Source organism: Rhynchophorus ferrugineus, unplaced genomic scaffold (genome assembly GCF_030347505.1).
Source record: "Rhynchophorus ferrugineus isolate W39M unplaced genomic scaffold, kcgeb_rfMv2 rfM4, whole genome shotgun sequence".
NCBI lineage: Eukaryota > Metazoa > Arthropoda > Insecta > Coleoptera > Curculionidae > Rhynchophorus > Rhynchophorus ferrugineus.
Genome location: NW_027472583.1, coordinates 26,796,249 through 26,817,852, shown reverse-complemented (window position 1 = coordinate 26,817,852; position 21,604 = coordinate 26,796,249). Strand labels below are relative to the sequence as shown.

Below are 21,604 nucleotides of genomic sequence, written 5' to 3'. Positions count from 1 at the left end.
GCACAATTATATTATACCAGTTTCAAGAAACTCTTTCAAATATTAAATTTCTAACACTTATATAGAGCAAAAAATTAAAAACTAAAAGGTGAATACATTATTCTTTAGGTAATGGTTCAAAAACCTAGACAATACTTTAAATAACAGGATAAGATATTGTTATGTACAATAACCTCAAAAAGTATTTTAAACTAACCAAAGTCTAAGGTGAACAATTATTTTTCGAACAACCTACACGCGCTTCCCTTCACATGTCGTCATCACAATATAAACAATTGTAGGCGTTATGAATTAAAGCGTACTAGCTACAATTATGCTACACCACTACTTAATACATATATTCTGGTTAAGGACTTCCTGTGATATTTGTACTAGTTGTGTCAATCGAGCCTTGAGTTGTCCTTGATGGTATTAAACGTGATGGATGAGATTTAATTCGCAGACAGCTTTTTAAGTATTATTGAAGGGACAATTAATGTTATTTGAAATATTTTTATCACAAACTCCAATACTAACGCCGTTGTTTACGTCAGACACTGTTAAATTATAGAATATCGGCCGGCATAATAGTTTATACATTAATTAATCACCATATTTAATTTAAAATATCGAATACATCTGCACGTCTAATCGACCTTTCGAAAAGATGACCTAACGTGTCAGAAATGTTTATTATTAAACAAGCTGGGCTTCATAAAAAACAAAAACTAAGTGACATTTTATAAATAACGTCGTCGACTGATCGAAAACTAACCGCTAAATTATTATGTAAATTCAAAAACCTACCTCTGAATTTAACGATTATTTCCGAGTGAAAATATCCAAATTATTTCGGTGTAAAAACAAAACACATCACACACACAGGCACAAAACCGTAAAAACAACCGTCTGGGATAATAACGACACCGCAAAACTGACCGGAAAATCCGCGCGTAGTTTTCCGGCGTGAAAAAAACACAAATCCTTTTTTCGGAAAAACTTTCGAAAACGCCGAACAGAAAAATCTTCAAAGGAAAAACCTTAGACCGAGAGCGAGGAACAACCGCTATACGTTTCGCAGCCGAACTAACGTTGCCGTATTATTACATTCAAGTTTCAGTAAGAGAGCGAGGTTGCCGAGTATATTCTCGCGCCGTCATTCGTTAACTCGGTATACTGGCTGATCTAACGTCTAGGTATGTGTAGAAAAGCTTGTTGCATTTATTAGGGTGGTCAATGAACCTCGATGTCGACTGCGATGCAAATCAAACTAAATCATTTGTGATCTGATAGTTGCAGTATAACAAAATGTATTCGTACAGTTATGATATTTTCAGTAAAAATGTTTGTATATTTTTATAATTCAAATTCAAATTAAAATAATAATAAAACATACATTTAACTAAAATTATACAAATATGCATTGTATACATTATTATTATTGAAAAATACCCATATATTTTAAAGCAAATTTTTTTAAAAATAAATATGTTGTTATAATACTATCACGTCAAATCGTAGAGTCGTAAAAAACATACACCACATACATACAAAAATTTAAATTCCCCCATACATTACGTTTTTATTCCAAATCAATTTTTTTCGTCAATTAAGAGACCTTCCCGTACGTAGCGGCAACGGCGCTCACGACATTTACATTATAGCAGGCCATGTGCTCGATGGTGCATAGGCGTGCTACGAACTTGTACGATGTTGTGCGGGAAGCGGGGGGGCAAGACGAGGGAACCTGAGGTAGGCACACGGCCTAAACTGGTTCTAGAGGATGATGAACACTTTCATTCTATCTCACTCCTCGCACAGGTAAACACAAGAAAAACGTTTCGATAGTATTAAGGCTAGGTAAAAAAGCGCATTTTCGTTGACTTTTCCAAGACGAACTTTATTTATTTAAGGTCGATTATTTTAGAAATATGTCTTGCTTGATGCAGTTTTATATAATATTCATATCACCTTGAAAGGGAAGTACTGGGGATAAAGATAAATAAACATTTGCTATGTGCTATTATAAATGTGATAAAAAATTCAGTTAAAATTTTTTATAATAAAACGTTTTTTAATAACAAAATATCGTATAGAGGTTTTAATATATTTATACTTGTTTAATAACTGTATAAGTAATTGTCTTCCAATCGTAATTTTCCTATTAATAAAAATTCTAAAAATATAACCCTACAAAACTTGAGTAATTAATGATTTTGGAGTAAAAACACATTAAAAACTATCAATTAATTGGGATCAAAACAAAATATTAATGGTTTAGGTGGGTTAAACAATTTTAGTTAGAAGTAAATAACAAGAATTGTGGGCGATACATAGTTTGGTAATTGATGTCGTTAATATATCTTGACTAATTGGGGTGTGTTTTATAAACTCTACACCTGCAACTTATGGTAAGTTTAACCTTTTAAGAAGAATTTTCATAGTCATTGTCCCATCATTGACTTTAAAATTGATGATGCATCAAGTGAAGAATACATTATATTTTAGCCTGAACTAATCTCAGTTATATCCATATAATTTAAAATAAGTATTGCTTGTTATTTATCATTTTAATGATTAGCTTTTAATATGTTACTCTGAAACGTATTTTCTACTATTTTTAACCTTTCGATACACAAATAGATAGCGTTCTTTAAAAAAGTACCAAAACTTTCAAAAAAAAATGTTCTTCAGATGGGACTGATTGCAACGATTGGAATAAACGATAGTCTAAAAATGTGTGTCTGTGTCTAGCTAGCACAACCCTTTCAATTAGTATCCTTTTAAGTGTGTTTTAACAAAAGGACTATTTTTATCTCCGTTATTTTAAATTATGTTTAATAAACTGAATATATAACAGCTATCCTGGTTATTTATTCCCAATAATCCGATTTAAATGTTAGTGCTTGAATGAATTTATAACCTAACCATTTAAACTCAGTCGATATAATATTACAGAGTTACTGAGTATATACAGGTGCTACTCATGGAGCTCGTTTAAAGGAAATATATTACCGTCAAACAAAATAAGCCCATTACACGGGCTTAGAAAATTATGATAATACTGCTCAATCATATACCAATTGTCGGTTTTAGCATCAACGGTTTAAAAGTGGCTATTTTGATGCCTGTGATAAGGAATACACCGGAGGATCAAAGAAGTTCGAAGATAATGAATTGGATGACTTATTGGATCAAAATACAACTAAAAGCTCTAAAACAACCTTCAAACAGCTTGGCAGTTGATGAAGAATCTGTTTCCAGGTGTTTATATGTGATATTTTATGTCTTGTTTCAGAAGAAATAATTGTTAGATAACATTATTTAGTAGTAAGGCGCAGATGGGCAGAGCATGGATATACGAAACCATTATGAAAGTGAAGCTATTGTTAAGTTAATAATCACACCCTGAAGAAAATACAAAATTTAAGCCTTATATTTCATCAAATGATGAATAGCAATTACGAATTTTTTCGAGTTAAATTGTAGTAAAAGTAATAAAGCTATTTTCATTTGATGTTATATTATAGAATGTCTCAGAAATAAACATTAAAATTAAAATGGATATTAATTTAAATTATCACATTTTATTACCCAATAATGTAAATGTAAATAGCATGATAAATTAAATTTTAAATATATCCTACACCCTATCAAATGCATTTTAGGGTAATTAGTAAGGCTAGCAGGTATTTATTATACATTTGGTGAATTTTTCGAGATTACAAGGGATGTTCCAAAATAAAGCTGAATTTTAAAATGAAAACATAGACTTTTCAGATCAGGTGGCAAATAACGAATTTCTTCACAATATTCTAGCCAAATATAATGAGTGATTAAATCACTCTCAGTCTTGGTAGCATTTCGAAACTTCCATAATATGAAATACTGTATCATGTTATTGCTAAGGTCATTAAGGCATGGAATTGTTGTCATATTGGTCATATTTGACAGAAATCGAGCGAAGGATGTAGAGTTCCAAACTCGGGCAATCCGAAAAAAAACTTAATTCCTTTTTACTTTTGGGACTGTGCTTCATTAAAATTTCTATTTTTTTTTATTGATAGAAATATAATCACTTTTTATACAATGTTTGAACTGTATATACTTTCTTAATTGTTAATAATGTTTTGCAACGTTAACAATAGAAAAAAATTTCTATACAAATATTATCGAGTATTATCGAGTATCGAGAATTGGGTCAAACACTAGGATACCATTCATTTATGACGTAAGACGATTTGGGGGGAAGAGGACCCTCTTCATATCTTATTATTTCTTACAAGAGGGAAAGTGGTCAACAGCTGATAAAAATCGTCGTACGTAATAAATGAATGGCATCTAACATATAACTATTCAAAGATATTTTGTACATACGTCATCTAAATTTGGGACGTCAATATGTCGCTATGTTGCCGCATCAACTCTGAGTTTTAGTTCAGTTAGGTTTTGATATACAACAAAATTCTAATCTAAAAAAAATAATTGAACAAAAATGTTATTAAATATAATTTATTTTAACATTATAGTACATATAAAAACATAATTATACAGCTACAATAGTTTATAGATTAGAGTTATAATCTCTTATATCTATTGTTTTCAACAGTTTTGCACACGTCTGACAATTGGACGACTTTGACAGTCTCATTCGTTTACGTGTTCGAACTCAGATAGCATTATGTCTCTTTTTGACTAGAATAAAATGAGAAGGAAAGTATTGTCTGATTCTGGAACGAATTTACAAATTGCTGCAGGATATATATTAAACATCTTGATGACGTATGTACAAAACAAACTTTGAATAGACTACAGTAGCATTTCACCCAATGGTGATTGATTAGCGTACTGTGATAACTTAAATATTAGTACGGTAGTACTTATTAATATCTTATGACATTTTTCTTATTCTCAATAAACAAGACGCCAACATTTGAGTTGAACGGACCATTTTCTGTAACTAACTACCGAACTATTTCCCGAGACTGGTGGTCTGGTGGGTGGCGCTTTGTGCGGAAATTACTCTTAAAGTCGAAAATGTCCTTTTGCGACCAGTCGAACGTGCTAATAATCAACTGCGAACTCTACTGTTTCAGGTCAATCGGAATAGTGGAAAATTAAATTAGATCATTGCGTCTAGTTGAATCCAAGCTGGCATGCGCCTTGAATGGGTCCCAGATAACGAAGAACAAACTTTTCATTTCCTGAGCGGCGATGGAACAGTTCAGGTGAAAAGCAATAAATCAACATGAATAATGATAAGAGACAAACAAACACAACAATTATATATTTTATGTGGGTTATATTTTCAATTGTTTGCTAAAGCTTGTTTATTCTAAAATATCTATTTAAATAAAATAAATACACTCTGTTAGTTGATTTTAATAATTACCATTTCTTATATACTAGCACTCTAAAAAGAAGAAAGATTTGTACACGATGATTTTTGCAGATATTCTTATCTACTAGCTAGCTACTATTTCTACACATATTTTCCGTATCAGTTGTCGGAAATAAAAAATATACAAATTAGGATCTAAAGCGGTCACCAGGAAACAAGAAAAAACGCCAGGCAAGATTTTTTTGCCCCTCATTTTGGGATAAAATTCTTAAACTTTTTCCAGTGGTTTCACTTGTTATCTGCGTGTGAAGAACGGTTTGTTAAATTCATTTACTCGCCAAACGGAAACAACTTAAAAAACTAAAACTCTAGCAAAGGTATTGACTTATCGGGCGCAAATCCAAGTTTTCTTTAGATAACAAATTATTATTGTATAAATCTATACTCAAGCCTATTTGGTCATATGGAATCTAACTATGTGGAACCGCTGGCAAGTCTAATATATCCCTCATACAAAGGTTCCAAAATAAAGTGTTGCGTGCCATTGTTGATGCTCCGTACAATGTTTCAAATGAAGTGATACAACGCGATATTCTTCTAAAACCGATAACGAATGTAATTCAACGTGTTAGTGATTTCGAAAGAGTGTCAGTGCATCCAAATGTACTCGCTAATCAGTTAAATATGAAAAGTGACAGAAAAGGTGCGTAGACTAAAACGTCAAACACCATCCGATTATAGGACATATATAGACTTTAGAATATGCTCTTAGAATAAGACAAAAATAAAATAAAATAGTATTTTATACAGGATAGCACTTAATGAAGTGATTTTCTATATGCCATGTATATATAAAATAAACATAAGACAGATTGTGGGTCTACTAGGAGTAATTAAAAACAAAACCCATTTGAGATCCGAGCCAGTGTTCTAATAAAAGTTTTCTGATGCTACCGCGCTCTGCGCTGATACATGTTGAGGGTTGCAGTTCTTTATGACATAGCCATAGGACTTGAAAATTAAAAAGGAAATATGAATCGCCTGCTATTATAAATTCATCCAGCAAGTGTATGACGCCTTCCAAACACTGTGCTTAAAGCAAATTGTACATGTTTCTCTAAATTATTTTATTAAAAATAAAGTGACTTGATGAAGAAACTGCAATAAGTAAACAATTGATGAACAAATACAGAGACGTCGATTGGAATTGTTTAGACATGTCTATCTAGTGTAAGGCGAATAAATTCCTCCATATGGCGAAATCAAACTATAGGATGAAAAATGCAGCGAGCAAGAAGGCATCAATTTGAAGAAAATGAGACTAACGTTGTTCTAGGTTAGAATGAATGCTGTCGATGGTCAATAGTGGGAAAATGTACTGAAGAATGTTCAAAGTCCTTAAACATTCCTCGCGTCTCCGCTAAGACTAAATGATGATGACTTCATACAATCGCTATTATTATAGTTATTGGCTTTAATGCATTTCAATTAATTGCATTTGATGATACGATTTATAATAGTATAAACAGCTGATAATTTATTTAAAGCTAATCCTACAAATCCAGAGTATTGTAGGAATATTCGTCTTGTCGGTCAGAATGTGTGGCTGTCGATACGATTGTTTATTGGAACACTGACTAACTATTTTTGTGGAAGGAATTCGCACGGGAACAGAAAATACCGATTGCATAAGAACTTGTTTATTTCGATCATAAATACTACATGTGGTCGATGGGAGGATATTAGATTAGGTTAAAGGAGTACGGAAGCGCTATGGAATTGGTACTATTACAAGGGGTAGAGAAAAGAGAAAAAGAGAAAGAGACGTTTTTTTCTTATTCCAGATTAACCAGCTAGAACCAAATGATCTTTTGATGATGTCGCTTCGGATTCGGGATAGAGAAGTGTTTTACGGACGACAGAGACGGATTTTATCAACTTGTTATCGTGTTCTAAGGCGCTTAGGTAGAACCTTACACTGAGCGTGTTCGTGAAACTCTACATGAACGGGATGCCTGATTCTAGGTGAGTGTTGATGTTCCTCATAAACCATGGGGCAGTGAGAAACGCGCGGAATTTTTCGGATTGGAATACTTGGAGTAGTTCAAGTTTTCAAGGCCCTCAGAGACGCTTGCTGGGGAATTGGGAGGTAACCGCATGGTACCAATCCACCAGCGTTGCCAACCTTTGAACTTAATGTAGATGTAATAGTGGTGCCCTAAATGGTTGTAGCGGTCGCTACAGTATGAGCTTCGGATAATAATTCAATAGTGGCGTGATTCAATAATTTACAAATTCAATAATAATATAAATAGATTTAATATGTATCAAAACTAAAGATACGCTGTAAAAGAATACTACCGAGACCAAGAAAAAGTAATACTAACTGTTTTACTCATAGAGCATATTTTTACCAGAGCATATACTTTATATTTGTGATTGTTTGCATTTAATTGTAATTACCAACACTTTTATAATTGGTGGGTGGCCAACACCGACTCATTTCAGAAATGTTCGAGTTTCATGTTCAGAGTGGTTTTGTTCGATTAAAATTCAACGATTCATAATGTTTAACACCGGTCTCATATAAACCTTGGTCTAATAATGATTCTAAATAATCATCTTCAAGTTTCTTCGATTGACAAAAAAATATTCTTTATTAACACTTATTGTTAACAACTCAACTTGCATTTTCATAAAGTATGTTCACTGTTTCCCATAATGAGGATTGACATAAGTTCTTTAAGTTTCTATATTTATATCTTCTTCTATTTATATATTAAATTAAATTAATGAGGAAATGTAAAATTTTCAACCAAATGTCCAAATTCGATATTATATGAAACATATTTAACAAAAAATTGAACCGACTTCAAAAAATAAATAACCAACTCACTAAAAAGTTAAAAATAATCAAATTTTAAAATAAAATATGCATTTTTAAGACAAAAAGAAACTTTATTTAACCTATCTACTACACTTATTTTATATACACACAATTTAGCTTAATACCTACCTAAACCTATTTATTTATTTACAATATTATTTGATCTACTACCAACTGATCATTTTCAAGTCGGTGCCTAGCAACAAAGTAAACAGATTTTGTTTTGTTCGTGATTTCATTTTGTGTATATGTCACAAAATTATATTATTATTATTGTATTGTTTGCGTTCGGCAACGACTTCAGCAACATGAATATATAACTAGAACTGTCAATATTAAAATCCAAATGTATTTTAAAATATTAAAAAATAATTTGTTTATTTTTTATAAGAGATGTCTAACCTTGCATAACTATTATTATAGAGTTATTTTCAGTATTATTAATTTTGTTTTAAATTATCATTATAAATAAACATTGCCAATGGGCACATAAAACAACGAATTTTAAGCAAAAACTTGAAATAATTTACTTGATTACAGTTTGATATTAACATATGGATATATATTTCTGTCGATCGTGCTCCATAATGACGATTGTTTTCCAATTGACGAGACCTATTGATTAATCGATTTAATTAATATTTTATTATACGACCTTTATGGGAAATGAGTTTTTCGCATTAAATATTCATTTATAATCAACGATTTTATATTTAATCGCTATTTTATTACAGGAATTGATATTTACTTTCCGATATACTAGCCTGAACGTGAAATGATTGTGTATGTGAGGAGGAAATGCGGTACGCGTGCTGAAACAGATGACATATCGTGTTCAAACGTCTACAAAAACATCTCCTAGTATTTCATTAGGTGCCGCACGTAATAAATACTCTGACGTTAATCTTGTCTCTATTAGAACGTATCGGATTACATAGAGAAAAATGATTTAAACATTCCATCGTTTGTTATGAATGGTGTTTCCCAATGCAAACGTACCATATATTTTGTTTATTGACGTAGACCTAACATTCCTGTTTAGAAAGCACGTTTATTGACATTAAAAATTAAGCCTTGATGAAGACCGTCGGATGCTGTTAAATCGATAAGAATTTTCCTGTATATAAATAAATAAACAAATACGGGAACTGTGAATTAATTTTCAGTTTTTTTTTCGGTAAATTTAAGACTTATAGTGAAAAAACCTGCATACTTTATTATTTCACATGGCTCGACATAATTCTTTTTCGCTATTTGAATCTTTATTGATAAGTCAACCAAAGGAGCCTTTTAGTTATACTTATAAAATAGAAGTATTGTTAGAACAGATGATGAACATTGTCTAATGAATATAAGGTGCGGAACTCTCCATTTAACAGGTATGTGTCGAAATTCGGTATTTTTTCACATTCTGAAAGAGAAATTTTAGGCCAAATAAATTATATTTAAAATAGTTTTTTTTTATTTGAAGCTTTGTGTGAAAAATCGATACAAAGTATTTTATTTCCAAGTATTGCCCATCGATGGCCGCTACTTTTTTCCAGCTTCCAGGCGAATTTTACAGGTGACTTGAAAAGTCCCCGACCTACCATAGTAAAACACATTTTTTTGGCAAAATTAGTTTTTTTATTCAATATAATTTCCTTCAAGGGTGATATACTATTTATAGCGGTCCTCTAACTTTTCGATACCATTTTTGTAGTAAGATTTGTCCTGTGCTACAAAATAGGTCTCGGTTTCGGCGATTACATCTTCTTTCGACGAAAATTTCTTCCCAGCGAGCATTCTTTTGAGATCTGAGAACGGGAAATAGCCCGCTGGGGGCTAGATCTAGAGAATACGGTGGATGAGGAAGCAATTCAAAGCCCAATTCATGCATTTTTGCCATCGTTTTCACTGACTTGTGACACGGTGCATTGTCTTGGCGAAGGCGTTCTTCGGCGATTTCGTCCTTCCAACGGTCCAATAACGCTATATAATAGTTGCCGTTGATGGTCTTTCCTCTTTTAAGGTAGCAAGTAAAAATTATTCCATGCGCATCCCAAAATACAGATGCCATAACCTTGCCAGCCGACTATTGCGTTTTGTGCAGTCCACCTGGATGACTGTCGATCGGACTTCGGAGTGAAATGATGGAGCCATGTTTGATCCATTGTCACATATCGATGCAAAAACTCGGGTTTCTTACGCTTGATGATCTTCAGACATTGCTCCGAATCATCAACTCGTCGTTGTTTTTGGTCAAAAGTGAGCTCGCGCGGCACTCACTTTGCACAGAGCTTTCTCATACCCAAATATTCATCAATGATATGATGTATACGTTCAAGTGTCTGCTATGTCATTCAATTTCAATTTACAGTAATTCGAAATAATTTTGTGGATTTTTTAAGGGTTTCGTCGGTAACAACCTCCTTTGGGCGTCCACTGCGTTCACCATCTTCGCTGCTCATTTCACCACGTCTAAACTTAGCATACCAATCCTTGATGGTTGGTTTTCCTGGGGTAGTATCCGAAAACTCGGTATCAAGCCAAGATTTTGTTTCAACTATATTTTTTCACTTCAAAAAGCAATATTTTATCAATACCCAAAATTCCTTTAGTATCAATCAATACATATACTATTTAAACAGCTTTTTATTTATCAAGAATTGTTATTATAACCTATTTAGCGACGTGTGTACATACATACACATAAGTTATATACATTTCATCAAACTTACAACATTAAATTGATTAGTCACTACATTGATCATAATAGGTATTTCCGCCCGGTACAGCTTTCGCTGCTAAGGGCCGTATGTAATAATTGCATTATTATTTGTGCTTCTTCTATTTTTAAGAACTTCATAAATGAGCAATAACGGTTTGCAAATATATTCGTTCTTAGACTTATGCTCTAAAAAATAATTCTTAGAATATTTAAGCATTTTGTCCGCAGGGAAACATTGATGACTATGAATATAAGAATATTTTGGTAATATTTAAACAAATAAATGAAAGTCTAAATAATTTTGCAACATTAGTAAATGGGCCGTGGTATTTATGAATCTTAGAAGTGATGATCTGACTTGACGATCCACGATTAAATGCTAAAAGAACTGAATTTGAAGAATTTGAAGATCTGAATTGAAAGTAGCTAGTTGGAATAAGACAGAAGTCATACAATCTCCGTTCAACATTATATTACGGACATTTAAATACACCAAATTAATATCTCTTTTCAGAATTTTATGATTAAGTATGCATTTTGTAATTTTAATTTTTTTATGTTGTGCAAAGTTGAATATACTGCGCTTTCCTCTGTATTTGCATAACTTCAATATTATTAAGGAACATATGTACTCATAAACTTAGTTTTCTAATAACCATAAGTAATTTTCATGCTAGTTCATACATTTACCCAGTTTGGACTTGTTCAAAACTTGTCTTCTAATTGTTTATGTTTAATATTTAAGAAAATATTTCACAAAATCTATATTTGTTATTATCATTTACATTGATTATTAAATATAGAGTAAAATAAATATGAATTAGAAAGTGAAAGTGATAATAAAGTGTTTATAAATTCTGTAAACTCATTTTATCTCATTAGCGGCGAATTAATTATAACATCTCAATAATCTCAACAAGCGTCATTATAAGACCATCGCCAGTGCTCGGAACTATTCTCCACCCCTTTATCAATGCACTGCTATTCAATCAATGATCTGTTGCTAACCAATACTTAGTTTCCTATTTTTAATCTTTTTTAGTACTTTTAGCTCATGTTCTTCAACTCCTGTACGTACTTACATTAGATAAGGTGGCTTTAAAAAAATTCAAAAATTGCTCTGATGAAAAAACTTTTTTTTTACATTTTACTTTAGATTTTCCATCGATGAAAGAGCATTGGGAAAAATTGGCTGCCAAAAATTTATTGTACTTGTTGGATATATCTATAAGAGATCGAGACATTCATCTTGGATATTAGTGAAGGGTACTTTAGATCATTTAGCATCTGGCCATTGTTCAGTTCAATCGTGCCATTATCGACTGCCCAAGCCTCGTCTTTAAGGCAAAGTCCCGGGAGTAACCAAGAAAACGGTGTTTTTTGTTAAAAATTGGCTTTATTGATCAACCTAATCTCCACCAAGAGCCATACAATCATTCCAGCGTCGCTCTAACCTTTCAATACCACTTTTATAGAACGATTTATTTTTTGCTTCAAAATAGGCTTGTTTGATTCCAGAGTGAAGTGATCCATGTCTTATGTAATGACACATATGGACGCAATAATTCCAGTTTGTTACGTTTAAACATGGCCAAACATTGCTCATAGTCATTAGCATATTCTTGTTTTTAGTCAACAGTCAACAAACGCGCTACCCACTTTGAACAGAGCTTTCTTATAGTCAAATGTTCATGCAATATAACACCAACATGTTCTTTTTATATCGTTATGATGTTAGCTAACTCATGCAACTTTACTTTTCGATCACCCCAAACGATGTTACCACCTTATTTGGACGTCCACTGCGTTCTGCATCATTGGTGTCTCTTCGACCACATATGAAGTCAGCAAACCTTTGATTGTTGTTCCTGATGGAGCGGAATATCCTTATAATACTTTTGAAGCCATTGCTTCGCTTGAAGGGTATTTTTTCCCATCAAGAAGCAGTGTAAAATTAAAACACGAAATTGTTTTTGATCCGTTGTTTTCAAAATAACAAAAGTACTGTCACTCTTAGCACAATAACTCACAAACTTATGTGTCGAATATCATGATATTTTAACAGCTTTCTTTTGAGGTTAGTACTAGCTGAAAAAGTGGTGGATACAATAAAACTGGAGCCATCTATGTGTGTGGCCCGGGACTTTTCAGCCCATGTATTGCCATATCAAAATATTATATATACATGATTTGAGGCATTGTATTACAAATACCTAAAATATTTAAAATATCTTCGCTATTTAACACAATTTGACACCTTCATGATAAATTCCAATATTCCTGTGGTATTTAGTGAACCGATATTGTCCCAGTCGCAGAGATTAATATTTACCACCTGTTAAATATTAAGGGTTGTGGTTATTGTCGAAAAGAGCAATAATGATCCTTACCCTCTAGATAGTTCCATCTATCTGAAGACCAGTTTGTGTTATTGTGTATAATTGTTAAAAAACAATTGACATTCCAACAAAATATAAAGAGACATTTTAAATAATAATAATATTTGTAATGTACACCGATCAACAAAACTTATTTACTTACTTATTCAACTCATCATGAAACTTCTACAGTTAATTTTATTATCGAACATTTAATGGATCCTAACAATTTTCCATTCAGAATTAGTTGCATTCAATTAATTTCTACTATTACATCCTATGCACGTTTATAACTACTATACAAGTCTACGGTACTTTGTTTTTTGTGATCATAGGCATACCAATTGTCTTTTATTTACTAAGTAATGGTAATATTTATTGAATTTGTAAAATCACTTTGTCACATTTCTGTTTTGTAGTAACTGCCTTTCTTTCTATACTCAAAATAGCATTAATACAATTTAAACCCATCCACATTTTTCATAGCGGGCAGTCGCAATAATTTAGTTCCGTTCTCATTTCGTTCTATTTTAAAACTTATTTTAAACTTAATTCTTATTTTAAAACTTTTACGATACCAATAGGCATACAAATAGAAATAAATATACTATATAATAACACAAAACGTGGTATAGCCAAATGGTGGAATAAATGTAGACAAAAAAGTAAATAAAAGTAAAAAACAAAATTCTAAATTCTATGTGATTAAGCATAAGCTCCAATATCTATTACAAGTACTTTAAAACGAATTCATAGTTCTGGTAGTATATTTTTCACATATAGAATAATATTTTGCTCTTCCGTTGTCAAATTGTTTTACAGGCGTTTGATCTTGTATAGATATCAGTCCGAAATCCAAATTACATCCCCAAGATAGCCTAGTCTTTTCGTAAAAAAATGTCGCATGACAGGAAGAGACATTCTCAATATTTAAATCTACTTCAGTTGTATATTCTTCTATATTCTATATCTGTGCATGCTGCAGATGGCCAAGAGAACAACAAAAAAGTGCTTGCAACATTTGCAGATGATATAGTCATTATGGTAATATTGTAATTATGAAAATAAGATAAATATGTCTACTTGAAACCACATAAAAGCTATAAGAGGCAAACAAGAAAGTCTACAAATTGACTAGAGACTGAAAAATATAACATAATAGCTGTAAATTTGTTTATATTAATTTTGAATTTCGAATAAAAAAACAAAAATGTATCACTTAAGAGATGCCCAATTCTTCAAATAGAATCAGCGAAATATCTCGGCATCTATCTCAATGATCAGTGGAAATATTACATTCAGCAAGAAACTGAGCAGATTAGATGAGGGGTGTCTTTATTTTGTTTTCGATATTTTAAAAAATATATTAAATCTTGATATATATTTATATATAATTAAAAGATATTGATATATTGGAGGATAAAAAATAATCGATATTTTTAAGAAACAATAACAATATTGATATAGCGGCCCAAATAAATATCGATATTCTCTAAATCTTGTAAAAAGTAGGCATATATTTACTAAACCTTTAAAATTGAGTACCAAAATACAGTAAACTTTTAAAATTAAGTAAAAATTTTAAAGATTAATTAAAATTAATTTACAGGTATTTTATAATATTTAAGAAATATCTCCTTTTATCTTTTTTTTTTGTGAAACAATATCGAAATATATCGGCTGACAAAATTATCGACATATAGGTATGTGGGTCAAAAAATATCGATGTAACGATATACCGATATTTTCTCGGCTTCTCTAGATCAGACCCAAAATTAAAAATCTGTACTGGTTATTCGGAAGATACTCCTAACTTGATCTAAGATCAAAGAGTCATTATCAGTCATTAACAAAACCTATCAAGCTAACCAGTAATCTAATGCTGCCAAAACAAAATTTTTTAATTGCCAAGTGGAAATTTTTATGCTCCATAATCAATGAATAGCTGCACAATGACCTCGAAATCAAATAGATCTATAAAGTTATCCAATATTTCACCGTAATACATGAAGTTGTGGAAGCAATACGAGCACTGTACAAAGCGCAAGAAATCAGAAGATTGAAACCAACCGTATTATACTAACTTGTATAAACTTGTAACAGTAGTTTAAGTTTGTCTAGTTTAATTTTAATATGATAAATACATTATGGTATATTTATATAGTGTGTTTCTATTAAAAGATGTCATGTTAAAAAATAATTGTCGCATTAACCAACTCTCCATTCCCATTTGAACAGGTCTATATACATTTCTGGTCTAATGTTTCTACAGAGATCAGGTGTAGTTTAGGGGGCTAAGAAGCCCTTCCACTTTCACTGGTGCAATTCCCGAATTACACGATCGCCTTGATACACGACTATTTTTTCTACCACCTAAAATTCTTTTTGATTAATTTATTAGTTTAAACAAACTGTTTGTTTTGAAAAGTGTTTGGCATCTATTTGATAATTATACAATTTCATACACCTATATTGTATGCTCTTCTTGTTGATAACTAGTCATTATTCGCAAAAACTTAATACAAATACTTCTTACTACACTTAAAAATCTTTTTTTTTTACCAGCTAGGACTTATTTGAACTGAAACTACTGCTTAAGATGGGCTCTGGTTATCATGGTTATGGTAATTAATAACCACCCCCTATTTTTTTTCTGTGACATTTTAAGTTAAAATACAATTTACAATAAAATTAGGGAGAAAAAAACGCCACAACGGAGAATATTTTTGGAATTGCCAAGACCAAGAAAATAATTGTTAAATTCATTTCTATATTTGTGGTTGATATTTACATTTATAACTCGTTCTAATTTGTTAAAGTCATAAATTGAATAAACTAATTATATAAGGAAGATTTTAGAGGGAATAGATGGAGCGGTATAAGCGAAGAGTATCCGAAATTTACATGGAAGGTTCTTTTTAAACCCGCTCCAGATAATTTGGTACAAGCAACCCCTATAAAAGTTAATAACCGAGGCCTCATTTCTAATTTTACAACAGCCTGCGCCTGCTTTCAGTAGAATTTCGCGTAGTTTGGAATGATGATGGCGCCCAGCATGTTCATCGCTTTACAACTATTCCGCAATAGTTTTGAATCCATATAAAATCCTGACTTGTTTATTACGATACCGCCCTAAAGTTCTTGTTTTGTTAATTATATTATATTATCAGATATATATAGTATGGCCCATCTGCCGGTTTCTTTCACATAATGTTGTGCGAAACGTGAAAATGTGAATTATTAATGTAAACAACTGTTAAACAACCTAACTCAACTATTAAATTCGATAGTTTTGACTATTCTCTGTATAAAATAACAGTTTATCGATCAGATCTTTTGAGCTATTCAGTATATGCAGGCTTTATTATGGAAGTCTCAAAATGGTGTTTTCAATGTTCATTTTTTTGTTGTTTCATTTGAAGTAATTTTCTGTCAAAGCCCATTAAATGCTTTTGTGAACTTATGGTGATGTTTCTTCGTCATATCCCAATTGTTAATTTTACTTTCAACGATTTAAAGTCGTGAATTTGATATCAATGACCAATAACAAATTGCAAGGCTTATTGGACGAAGATCCAGCTCAATTTTTCAGGCAGCTTAGCTGTCGGTGAATTAACTGTGATCGCATGTTACAAAAGAAGAGAAAATTGATCGACTATATCATTTTGAACAGTTTCAATATAGCGGCTTCACGAACAAAGTGTTAGATTGGTTCAGAAGAACTATCCCCATCGACACTGAACATGAATATTAATGGTGATCAAGCCTTGGATATGGTGAAATCAACAAGGTACGTATCACGAGCTGATAAACCCGAATGAAACTGTTGCTGTAGATTTCTACTGACACGAGTTGCAGAAACTGAATGATGTGTTGTTGCAATAAAGACCAGCAAGAGCAGGTAAGGGAGGCAAAGTAATACTCTTGAATGAAAACGGTTGGTGACACGTTACAAGAATTGTAAAGGATACAATGTACGCGCCCGAACGAGAAGTTTTGCTACAACCAGCGTACTCACTAAACATAGCGCCTTCTGATTACCCTTTGTTCAGATCGCTACCGCATGGCTTGGCGACACACTGTTTCGAATTGCTGAAGAAATGTGGAAACCTTTTGTATCGGATTGTAGCCAAAATCAACATCGTTTTTTCGTTACATGTTGGGAAAAATGGAAAAAAGTTGTAAAAAATTATGGAAATAATGAAGATATTTCCCTTAATATAGAGATTTTTTTCTCAATATATGCGTTTCGAAGAAAGTGACGAAATAGTAGTTGAATAACTATTTTGTGACAATATTTTTAAACACAATTGACAACATTTTACAAAACGAAGGGTAAAACAGTCCACTTTTAATCTGTCGATCTAAAACGCGATAACGTTAACAATATCGAAATAGAAGAAGCATAAAAAGAGAAACCAACATAATACTATATATAATATACCCATATAATATATTGTAGCAATACACAGATTACATAAAACTCTGAAGATATGAGGGTCGTTTAACAAGTCTTTAGAAAAAAACCATTTTATATGCTTTTCTAAGGGTCTATTCAACTAGTTCAAGCCAACAGAGATTGCTGAATGTCTTCAAAACTGGAATTTGTTTAGGCGATAACCTCATTCGACATGAAGCACCATCTGTCGGGCAATTTTTGTTAAAGTTTGGAATTAAGAAAAAGGCCCATAGCCATAGTTAGCTTTAAGGGTTCGATAACATTACTTAATTGTATATCTAATACCAATTAACCAATTTTTTTCTATAGAATAGCTTAACTATTTGTTTCATTTATCTAATTTTATGGCAGAAACCAGCGTCTAATGTTGTTATTATAATTTTTTTTGTAAAACGCTTCGTTGAAAATAGTAGCTATTTTATTTTTCTAGTACCTATTATCTCCATCCTATATTATCAATATTTTTCTAATATAATGGTATAATTACTATTTCTTTTGAAACGCAATTTACATAAATTGATGTTTTATTTAAAACACTTTTACCTCTGGTATTGTTATAGAATTCAACTCTTTCCTTTCTTCGGTATCTTTTTCTTTCCTCTACGGGATCTGCAGTATACAGATACTCTTTCTCTAGGCTTTCGTGATGACACCTACAAATTAATTTTTCAACTACGGGAAATAATTTAAGAACATCATCGCATATCCTGGATTAATACTTTAGGTGTGAAAAAGATCGTGATCGAAATCTGGAGAAACTTCACAAATGGTGGGAAAGACCGTACTGATGGCAATGAAGGTGATTGGATTAATTCATAAGCAAGAGAAGTGCGAGATAAATACAGCAATATGCATTCCTATTATATATTGCAACTATAAAATTATAATAGCTTAAGCTAGAGTTTACATTAAACTTATATAGGTTTGTATGGTTTAGTTCGCTTCAATCTTCTGATTTCCTGCGCGTTGTCCACTAGTAGTAATTTTCTTTCATGTTTTAAGGTTAAATCTTGGATAACTTCCCAAATCCACTTGATTTCCAGGTCATCCTGCAGTTCTTCGTTACGTAACGATGGGCATTAATCGAACAATTTTGTTTTGGCGGCGTAGAATGACTAGTTGATTTGAATTTTAATGCAAACCCATATTTGCACCCCATACTTCAAATTCGCTTTATGATTGACTGTTAAATCAATCTCTTTGATTTTAGATCAAGTTGATAGTATCTTCCAACTAACCAGTATGGTTGTTTTATTTTAGGTTTAATGTATTTTGCTTTTTGTCTAACACTATGTTTCCTATTTAATCTACCGACAAGATGGATGCCGAGGTATTTAGTCGTTTCTGCGAGAGAAATCGGGCATCTATTGACTGATATAATTAGGTTTTCATTATTTCGCTGCAACGAAAAATTAACTGATTTGGAGCTATTAAGTTGAATTTTCCAATCTTTTGTCCATTTGTCGTTTGCCATAATAATTGCGTCGTCAGCAAAGGTTCCAAGTAATGTTTCTTTTGTTGATGGGATGCCAGCAGTACAGCAGCTACAGGAGATATCTTAAGATGCTACCTTGTGGAACTCCAGCCGAAATAGTTTTAAATATCGAGAACGTCATTTCGTGCGAGACTCTTCTTCCAAAAAGATATGACTCCATCAGATGACAATAGTTACGCAGTAAAAATTTTCTCATTTTGTAGATTAATCCCAAATGTCAAACCCGATCAAAAGCTTGTGAGACATCTAGGAATAACGCAGGGCAGTATTTTTTTTCCTCAAACGCTTTTTCAATAGCCGCAGTTGTTCTGTGCACTTGATCGATTGTTGAGTGGTGATTTCGAAAGCCCAACTTGAAATCTGATATTATTAGAAAGTGTTTAACACGTTTAAATAGTTACTCAAATAATTTTGATATTGCAGGTAGTATCAAAATAGGTCTGTGACATTCGAATTATTCTGCAGGTTTGTCAAGTTTTTTGAGCATAATTATTTGTGCCACCTTATGGTATTCCGGAATGCAAACATGTTTGAGTCTTAAACAGGCATTAAATATATATGTCAACATGATGATTGCTTTTCGTGGCAGTTCTTTCAATAATCTAGGTGAAATTTCATCTATTCCAGGTGCCTTTTTGGGATTGAGGTTATCAATTTCAGTGGCAACTTCCAATGGAGAAATTAGATTCAGATCTATATCGGGTTGAAAACAGGAGATGTGTCCATTGTAGATCCTATATCGTTGGGTTGAAATATGTTACCTAAATATTGAGCGAACAATTCAGCTTTTTCAATGTTGCAATATTAATAAAAGCAGTAAAGCTTTTTATATATTAAAGAAAAAAATTAAAATTGAACGATCTGAGCGTTCATTTCTGCGTGTAAGATCGCGTTTAAAATAACATACCTCTTTTTAACAATTATTAACCATGTCAGGCCTTATTGAATAATGTATTAGTTGTGAGTCTTATCTTACATTACTGTACCTGGCCTTTAATTTCAGGCAATAATCTTTGTAAAAAGGTTATGTATTGAGTAAAAAATATGTTATTAAAATATTGAAATAATTTCTTTAACATTAATAAGAATTTGTTTATATAGCAACGGTTTTAGGTCTTCTGTAAGTTTAATACACGCATTTAGCAAAATATGACGGATTCTGGTTATATTTATGTATACATTTCGGAGAGATGTAAATATCTTAAGCCTTTGTAAATCTGCTCTAAGGGCTGTGCTACCGAGAATGTTATCCAACAATTTTCGATATAAACCATCCCCAACAAGATAAATCCGAAATTAAATCCATCCGCCGTTGTACTTATATATCAGATGCGATTTTCGGGAGAAGGGGAGAGTAGTGGTTGGAGAGGAGTCTCGGTACATCTTATATGAGCTCTAATGTTTGAACTTCAGGACGAAAATTCGTCATTATTAATGCTTGTTTGTTGAAAAATAGTTTTTGATTGAAATCGAAATAAACTAATTTAACGTACTACATAATTTACATATAGTTCAATTAAATATTATTTTAAGCATAAATATTGAAATACAGAGAAAAAAGTCTTTGTTAATGATTTAGTTGAAAGTGTATTCCTCTTTATTTGATATAGAAGAATATAAAATACGTGTAGTTGAAAGGTTAAGTGAGTTTTATTTATTTATTTTTATTTAGTTATTGCAATGATTATTATGTATATATTTTATTTTAAAACTTTTTTTTGTGTTAAATCTAATATAATCTAATCTGTTTTTTAAATTTTTAGTGAGTTAATTATTTGTTTTATGAATTCGGTTCAAGTTTTTTTTAAAATATTTTATCTTTTTTAGTGTTTGATATTTACTCAATACATTATGCCGTTATTTTATTAAGTATTACAATGTATAGCCCAAATAAAAGTTTAGCCCGTATGAGGAAAAATAAGAATAAAGAAACAATGATTGAAGATAACGAACGTTTCAGGCCCTGGGTTCCGTTACCTAACAGATCAATTGAAAAGTCCCCGGCCTATCATAGTAAAATATTTTTTTGCCAAAATATTTTTTTTTATTTAACAGAATTCCCTTCAAGGGTGATATACTGGTTATAATGACCCTCCAACTTTTCGATACCATTTTTGTAGTACGATTTGTCCTTTGCTTCAAAATAGGCCTCAGTTTCGGCGATCACCTCTTCATTCGACGAAAAATTTTTCCCAGCTAGCATTCTTTTGAAATCTGATAACAGAAAATAGTCGCTGAGGGCCAGATCTGAAGAATACGGTGAACGAGGAAGCAATTCAAAGCCCAATTAATGGATTTTTGCTATCGTTTTCACTGACTGGTGACACGGTGCATTGTCTTGTTGAAGCGGCACTT

General features: G+C 31.9%; 1 protein-coding gene across 8 annotated transcripts in view; it reads right to left on the bottom strand.

Moving 5' to 3' along the window:
• Window positions 1-21,604, bottom strand: part of kug (FAT atypical cadherin kugelei) — an 837,087-nt gene that overhangs the window by 556,297 nt on the left and 259,186 nt on the right. For 7 of the 8 annotated variants that reach the window (XR_013005376.1, XM_076401385.1, XM_076401392.1 and 4 more), the window contains exon 1: window positions 787-1,067. The exons of the other annotated variant lie outside the window; for it this stretch is intronic. The gene's annotated coding sequence lies outside the window, so the exon portion shown is untranslated. Of the gene's footprint in view, window positions 1-786; window positions 1,068-21,604 lie in introns of those variants that run through there. 8 annotated transcript variants of the gene reach the window in all.